General features: G+C 35.8%; 1 non-coding gene across 1 annotated transcript; it reads left to right on the top strand.

Moving 5' to 3' along the window:
• Positions 1-5,030: 5,030 nt before the first annotated feature.
• On the top strand, positions 5,031-5,104 carry Trnai-aau. The gene has a single exon. It is a non-coding gene; the product is annotated as a tRNA-Ile (tRNA).
• The last annotated feature ends 4,182 nt before the right edge of the window (positions 5,105-9,286 follow it).

Below are 9,286 nucleotides of genomic sequence, written 5' to 3'. Positions count from 1 at the left end.
CAGTGCATGCGCAGAGTGTAATTAAAAAGAATGCGTTACGCCAATAAAACAACAAGTGTGTACCCGACACATGCGAGCCGTTCTCACGATCTACCTACAGAACGTAAATAACCAAAGACTAATAAACTGAAGAAGTGCCATAAATCCAAAGCCGTGTACCCATTTCAGTTTGACATTTTTCATCACAAAATGAAACGGAAGCTAACAGGAAGGTGGTCTCCGTAGTTTATAGTTCATATAATCCTAAAGGATCTGCGGCTAACTTAACTTTTTAAGCCTTACTGATAATCAATGACGTACGCACCGAATTAGTTACTCGTATCTACATTAGCATAATCTGTGGCGCTTGATCACGGTATATCGAGGTCGCATGTGTGTCTGTGAATCACATCACACCGCACTCGACCGCCCGATAGGTGTTGGATAACTAATCATTAAACATCTGCTCCATACATTCCTCTCACGGCCCTATCATCTCAGTAATATCACTCAAATACTTGTATAAATAATTCTGTTTCAATTTTTCACGCAATTTCTTTATGCCATATTCCACAATTGCATTATCGTTATAAGTAGTAGTGTATTATACAGATTTTGGTTTAACGATAGTCGCCTAACTAAAAGACATAGACAAACATAAACGACTATTCCTCATTTTATGAATATATATTATTATTATAATATATTCTATTAAAAAGATAATCTTATAAATAGTTAATCGTAAGTAGACACATTCAGCAAAATATAAGCGAATGGAATTGATTAGCCGAGTGACGCCTCTAGTTTAATATCAAGTGAAATTGAGTCCACGTTCAAATGAATGTGAGAGATACCTCGCGACCACCACTTGAACCCACTCTAGCTAATTGAGAGTGAACGACCGACGCACGCGCATCTAGTGTCACCAAACTAATTTAAATCGACGGGATATTGTAGAAAAGATCCAGAAACACAATCAAATTGAAATGCAAAACAGTATCGGTACAAAATCATCTCTTTGTAAATTTCCTCTGAAATCTTTCGTTCTTGTTATAATCCTAGTCGGAATAATGTTCAGCTTTACTGTACGTATTGAAGCTATCAGTAAGTAAAAAGGTAGGCAAAGGTTAGATTGGTGTATTTTATGGAATAGCGGGAAAAGGATCAGGACGCTCACTTGATATTAACTGACGCATGAACACTCTCAAAGCCGCGAGTGCGTTGCAGGCCTTTTAAGAATTGATTCGAAAATACTTGAGTTGTTTCTCCTGGTTGTTTTCACAAGAAAAAAGAATGCAAAACGTCGAGTAAATCATGCAATAAATTGATATCAAAACATAGTCCCACTACGTCTCATTGACGAAATGCATATGGCATCGACAACTTTGAATGGATTCATTTTGCATCGATTAATGAAAACATTATTTTGACAGAACTACTTGGGAACGCATTAAGCGATAAACAGCGCTTGGAGATTGTCAATGTACCTTCAAAGTGAATATTTTAATGAAACATAAGTGATGTTTATAGACTATCGTTACCGTCAATTAGTCATGTCGAAGGTGAGTCAGTGAGTTCTGTTCCCACGTCGAGCAATTGGCCGAATTGAGCGCCGCCGTCGCCGGTCTGACCTCCACCACAGTTAATTGTTACCCACCTAAACGAACACCAGCGGCCATAGAGTCGACATAAACTTAAATACTCGAAGGATTTTCTTTGTGGAATTTAATTTATAAGATTCGTTCAAGAAGTTTACAATACTAGAAATCTAATAAAATATTTTGTGATTGTCTTTATAGTAAAAGATGCTAATTAGTCAATCTGGTAATTATGTTTGATGTATCTCTTATTACAAGTATCCATTGCCTTACTTAAGTAATCACAGTTAATGTTACAAAGCCCATTCCATGTATGTCCAGTCCATTCCTTAAGTCACGCACCACATCTCTCAGCGCTGACTCACTCTAATCAAGAACACGCTGTACCATTAACCACTTTATAGAACTGTGTACCACGCGTATGTGTTACGTAAATAGGTAAGATTATGAAATATGTGTGTGATGAATAAAACTTAAACTAATTAGGAATGTAACTTTAAAAGTAAGTAGGTGGAAATTATTAAGAAACTTCAGAATACCACGTTCAAGCATAATCAGAATCCTTAGAATATTCTATTAAAATTTTCAAATTCCGGCGCTAAAAGATTCAAACAGAATTAAAAACCAAGCAATTACAGCAATCAAGGAAAACGGCATGATCTTAAGCGCTTCAATTTAAGAAAAATTCAAACAAATCCGAGGGTCGGGCAATCTGGCAGGTATTCGCAACAAATTGGCCTTAATAAAATACTCCTCCAATTAACGAGGCCTCTCGGGAAGCGGGAAAAATAATAAGAATCACCTTCTTAGATGGGAAGTGATCTGAGAGGAATTGTGCCTTTTAAAATTCATCTTTGTCTTGATTATATTGGGGTTTTTATGTATTTATCAAAGTCAACTTCATTCGTCATAATTCAGCTTTACTTTCTAACAACTAATTTTTATATTTTAACGTTTAAAACGTTATACGTTACAATACATTACTCAAAGATTACTTAATATTAGTATTCAATATAAGAGAGTATTGCACATTTCTCATGACAAGATAAGCCTGTGATTAATCAGACAAGTCATCAAAGTTGGAAAGTAAACAGGTTCTATCGAAGATTGTTATCCATGGGACGCGAGCGCACTTGATTTATGCCAGCAGTTAATCCCGCTATTTACTAGTTTAGTGGAAGGTAAGATCGGCCTTTTTCGTGGACCCTTCTTATCACTTTTCTAGTTTAAGGGATAAATGGTTGCGTTAAATTTAGCGTTTTTGTAAAATAAATTTAATTCATGTATATAAGCAATTAATATTGCCTTTTTTCACTCTGATCTGATTAAGTTTTATAAATTAAATATCGTTACTAAGTAATAATTATAGAAAAACTTACTTCATAAAGATTAAGGTGTTTCGATATTTTTTAATTAAAATACCATTTCATTTTGCATTATTAATATAACATTAATTATGTAATACACTAAAACTACGAATCCACATCGCTTGTAGCTTGTAGGGCGGGCAGTTAAAGACAGTTATCAGTCAGGGCGGCGTACAGCGGGCGGCCACCGTTCTGCCGTAATTATCCGAATTACTTTTATTAACTAACTAGTGTACATAATCATTTATTATTCTATATTATGTAACTTCGAAATGACGATAATTGTGAACAGCTTATATCTGTTGTTCAACAGCCTTATCGTCAAAATGGACGATCCTAGTCATAGAAACAAAACATCACAATATAACAACAGATTTATAATATAAATTTTCATTATGAGCATCATATAAACGTTATAATAACAGTTTCTTTTCAATGTGCTGCCCGCAGTAAATAGTATCAAAGCTAAGGTTCTATAAAACGTCCATTTATTGGTGGGATTCAATCGCTCCGCCCCGCGATAAACAAACAGTTTGCACTTTTTTTACATTTTACAACGGCCCTCGTAAACAGACCCAGAAGACGTGACTAGTCAGCGATTTTTTAGCTAGTGATGGAGCGGTTCGATAGTATATTATTCAAAATACAGGTTTGTATCATTAATATTGTTATAAATGTGCGCTTATAAAATACTTAATTCAATAAATGGATTAAAAGTTTTATCCAATTGGTCTCTAGTTTAATTAAATATTATTTGTAATTATGGAATAACACCTTTAATTATGATACCGTATATCGTTACGCGACTTCGACTTAATAATTAAAATAAACATCTTTGACCATATTTTTCTACTTTAGTAGAAATACCTACATTTTTATTCAAAGTGGTATGGATGAATATTTTATTCATTCAAAATGAATGGACGATGGCGTCACGTGAACAAAATTCTGGACCAGATGATATCAGCGAGCGTCCCATCTCTACATTCCTCTATTTGCATTTCGCTTCGAGCTCCGGACTTTATGTCCTTCAGGTAATAACCTCTTTGATGGACATGGCCAACCCACGTTTTGTAACCAGCCATTGAAACTCATACCCTTTTCCTTGGTAGCAAGCTCTACATTAGGTGCAACCGAAAGCTGGGTTTCATGCAAGGGTTGAAGATAAAAGTAAACGGATTATTGCTAGCCGTCTCGGATCTGTTTGTGCGACGATATGTTCTTGTGCTATAAAGCGCACTTTAGCAAATAGGGGAACGAACTCATCTTGAAAAGTTTCTAAATATATTTACAAATTCCAAAAAATATATAACAACTGGTTATACTGATTCAAAATATTAGTAATTATTCAAAATATAAGCCGCTCCGACTTCCAGCTCCGACGACAATTCATGTCAACCTGACATTACTGCCGCCACTCGACACGCGCTAACTCGACGCAAGCACGACTAAAGAGTCCATGGAGCTGTTTTCGTTACCTAGCTATTTTTGATAGCTAATTTGTGGTATACAGTGGGAGTTTTTGTATTATTTGCATTAACATTGTAGTGAGTTAACGAAAACAATTCCATTGAGAATGTTCAAGTGTATTTTTCCTAATTACAGTCAACAGAAAAAATTTAGTTTAAGTCCGAGTCTATGCGAGTCCTGTGATGTCAGTCGTTTTGCGTAGCTCTCGATACCGACAGAACTGTGCTTCTAAACATGTGCTACTCCAGCCCACTGCAGAACTGATTGATTTATTGCACCTAAACGATGACAAAAACAGAGCCTATATCCACCTGAGAACTGATCTCGTATCTAAAATTAATTAACTAAATAATAACGTTCGTAATAAAAATTCGTAATTTCATAAATCCAGAAACAAATATTTTCAGGAGATATTGCTAAGGAATATTTTAAAAAATGTTAACTTTCTGATGTATTCGATTGTTCCGTTAAATATTGTTTAGTTAATTAGTGTAGTATGTTTATTTACTTTTTATACTATCAAAATGAAAAAGACTTCGTAATCTAAAAATACAGAAGATAATATTTATAATCATCATACAACAAAAAGAGTGACTTCTTTGGCACAGGAGTCATCGGCCCATTAGCTCAGTTGGTTAGAGCGTCGTGCTAATAACGCGAAGGTCGCGGGTTCGATCCCCTCATGGGCCAAACTAATTTTTGTTTATTTTTTTCGTAAATAATATGAATATAGATGTTAATATACATTTTTATCGAGTTAGTAAATAATAAAAGTACATTAATATAAAAAAAAATACCTGATTCGTAAAGAGGCTCACACTTAAGACCTATAGGACCTAAGGACTAAGAGTCTTGTGTTTGTGGGACGTGTTTATTAGATATGCTTTATCTAGTTTTTAGACTATTAACATCTTGTTCAATTAGTTGAACATATTTATTTTCATACATCAAATTACTGTATGTTTTACAAGAGAAGTCGCATAACGACACCAATTCTTAATTTTATATATACAAAAGATAAAAGTAATTATGTGACCATAAAACAATCATGGTTAATCTCAACACAAATACGCTATCTGTGCCACAGATATCTGCCGCTGTTTAATCTGCGCGAGTTATTATCTATGGATTTATCATTATCTGTGGAAGAGCGCTAAACTCACGTACAACTACTCGAAGCGGGAGCTAATTACTCATTAGGCTCCTTTCGTCATAATACTGTTACCTGAAAAAAGAAAATATTACCTACCTATACGCTTTAGCGAATACACAAAATACGGATGCGATTTTTAAAATTTTATAATACTTGTAGATTATTGGGATATAATCTGATTAAGGTGTAATTTTGTGTGAATTCGTCGCAACGACGCGAAGGACAATAAATGCGCTTTAGTAGTCCGCTCATAAAAATATAATTCAGTCGGTCCCTCTTGTAATTACGCTCACAATCAACGCGAGCCGTTATCATTCAACCTTAGATGACTTCCGACTGGTAGCGGGACTCAGTTCATCATCAAGCTTTGTCTGCTGTCTCTTCAAAATAAAAAGAGGGAAGTTTATATAATTATATAATAATATATATAGAACACGATTTTTAAACGTATATCTACGTAGAATCGTAGAATTTTGCTTTAAAAAATACTAGATTATCTATATTTGCTTAATAATTCCGTTCAAATATGCCAATAATTGGGTAAATAATGTTGAATTGAACCTAGATCAGTAAAAAATGGTTTTCAGGAAAAAGCTTAATAATCCGCTTAAAGTAAGAGCACGCAATGGTAAGCTGCGGTTTACTTTTGGAGCTTAAGTGTCATTAGAATATTGCCCGATTACTCCCAGAACGCGTATTTTTAGCTCCGCACCGAGAGTTAATGCGAAAAGTTTAAATTGAAATTTGATCTGTCGCCATCTCGCAACCGGCCGAGCCTTCATTAAAACAAGAAAACCTTGTAACGAAACAATCCCATGTGTAATTTTATTTCACTCGTTAATTGCTTTATTACTTTTATTGCTTATGATCTGTGTCTGTTATAATAGTTTTGTCATTCAAGTAGAACGCAGAGCCCATCCTAACGCAAGTCTCACAATACAGTTGCCACAAAAGCTACAACTAATGCGTTTAATAATAATGATGTTAAAACAACATTCAAATGCCGCGTTAAATCCGACCGTTACAATTGAGCAGGCGACGTAATCCTCACTCATTGTGCGTCCGACTCGACGAAAATGGCGGACAATCGGCCACATGGCACAAACGTGCGCATTAACATAATTGAATATTCTATTGTACGTGTCTAATGCATTTACCTGACTAGCGCTTTCGTCGCTTTCATTTAAACTAGTCCGTTGGACGCCGTTTCCAACGGCGCTACACGCCCGGGCCTAGATAGGGTTACCTGTGCTCGGGGGTGGTAATGCGCCATCTGTCGTCGGAACAATGCACGGATTTATTGTCGCGAATGCTCACGGGCGCGGGGCCGAAGGGGAATCACTTTTTTGTCGGCTATCAAGTTTCCATTAGCTAATTTCATATCGATTCCGCACCGACGGTGGAACTTTCACCGGGATTCACAATTGATGGATCGTTTTTATTCGAGTCCAACTGCGAACTTCGCAATTCCCTTTTTTACGAACGACGGTTTGTGGCTCGCGTAATTTAATCTTGCGATTGTAAAACAACAGTCATAGATATATTTTTCGATCATAATATTATCTGTTTTACATTCATATATAATAGTAATAAAAATAATAGAAATTGTACTAATTTTTCGATAATAGGGGATCATTAATCAAAATTTTAAATTAAACACCTTGTAATGAGAAACACATGTTTTATCAAGTTTTTAAACTACCAAATACATACTAGACTAGTGTAGAATATTAATGCTGCTATAAACAATTTCGAATTTAATTCAAATATTCGCACACTTCAAAAGTTCTATAATAGGATCTGTGCATTTATATTAATTGAAAACGTTAAGCGAAATTGTTGCAATCATCAATATCGGAGGGAAGGTTCCCTCGCAAACATCTGCATTATCTTACCTTGCGTCCCTCACAATCACGCGCACGTCCATTACAACTGCATGCAACCTTTTATCCGTTCAACTATTAACTGTATTGGCATAGAATAAAGTATATTTTTGCTGTTTACAGGTCCGTCTAGCAAAACTATTCAATACGTCCCAGAATTCATGCAATTTGAATTGAAACACGAGGTGTTCGAGTCCAGTTTGGCGTGAGCTGATGCCGAAGAGCTCACCGTTTAAGCCAAGAGGGTAGTTCACATGTTGGCGGTGCAATTTATCAAATTTTATACGTGAAGGGCACCGACATGTGCCCGGATGGCGCGGACAATTGCTCGGTGAGGAGGGCGCTGCCACAGAATATATACAACAGTTGCGCAGGAGATACGGAGTATCTCTCTTAAAGAGCATCGATGAAAGGGCAAACAGCTAATATTTTCACGTTACTCTAAAGTATTTCTGGTTGAATTAGAGAAACCCTTTTCACATATTATAATTATATTTTTCATTGTTTAACATAAAAGTTGTGTGAAAAAGCGGCGTGATTTTCAGCCCTACGGCGCGCTACTGTGTCGCAAAGTTGGAATTAAATATGGGCCGAGGTAATGGATTAGCAGATGAGGCGAGGCACCTCCAGCAATCAGAGCCGCCAGATGCGCCTCTAATGGCAAATGGAGATGTGGTTGTAATGTGTAACGTGTAATGCGATCCGCGTGCACACTGCGCGATATTACATTTCGCATTTTCTATTATGAGAATCGCTAGACCACACGTTAGCAAGGTGCGATAGATTTATTGTGCTTTAACAACGGTGTCTTTTTCGTAGCTCTTCGTAGCATGTCGCTACGGGTGCCCTTTGAATACCTTTGCAATAAAATGTTATTGAAACCAAAACTTTTTGGAGTTTCGTAACTCAAATAATTTAACTTTTCAACTCATTTAAGAAATAGGGGATTAGAATGAAAGCTTAATACATCTATTATTAATTCTTACTTTAATCGCTGATAATGGTATTTACTACACTATCTTCAGCAATCTAATGATTATTAATTTAAAGGTATGTCTTGACGTGAGCAATCGATCAAGTGAGGCGACTCCGCGGCGTCATTACACTACCACGTGCGCCCGCACTCAAATTGCACAATACTCCTCTTGTACCGACCACACACAAACTTAATCATTGAATTATACATTTATACTCAAATTTACATAATTAACTATAAGAATAAAGACATCTTCAAATTTTACTTCTTCAGATTTCAAGGCTGCCTCGGTCTTGACCTCTAAAAATGGGACACGTTACACTTACATAGTTAATAAATCAATTTTAATAGTTGTTTTATAATCATTTAATTTCTAACTATGTATGTGCTCGAAATAAATTATAATGAAAACAGACAAATAAGCGTTTATTTTGTGAACGGTACCGTTTTACCTATTCACGTGAGTGATGGATTGCGGCGTCGATTAGAGCCGAGCTGACCTGCCTTCATACCCGCTAATGCCCCTCGTACTACACGCTGTTTCTACGATATTACTGACCTAACAACTCATTTCATACTTCCTAATTATTTTACTGCTACAGTGTAGCAAAATAACTGTTTCTGACTAAAATAAATCTGATATAATTAAAGAGTTGTTGAGTTCATGTTTTTCTCATAATCGTATGAGTAAAATATATATTAAAATAAAGTAAAAAGTTTTCTATTCTTGGGCTCTCAACTCCAATTTTTTTTTGTGTATAATATATTGTTGTTTGCATCAGGTGTCAAGCTGTCAAACGGACAAGGGTCATTACTTATGGCAATTAATATCCACGTGTTACCCTCATACCCGAGTTTCA

This window comes from Pieris rapae, chromosome 2, assembly GCF_905147795.1.
Source record: "Pieris rapae chromosome 2, ilPieRapa1.1, whole genome shotgun sequence".
Classification (NCBI taxonomy): domain Eukaryota; kingdom Metazoa; phylum Arthropoda; class Insecta; order Lepidoptera; family Pieridae; genus Pieris; species Pieris rapae.
The sequence above is the reverse complement of the archived record's forward strand: the minus strand, read 5'-3'. Positions and strand labels throughout refer to the sequence as shown.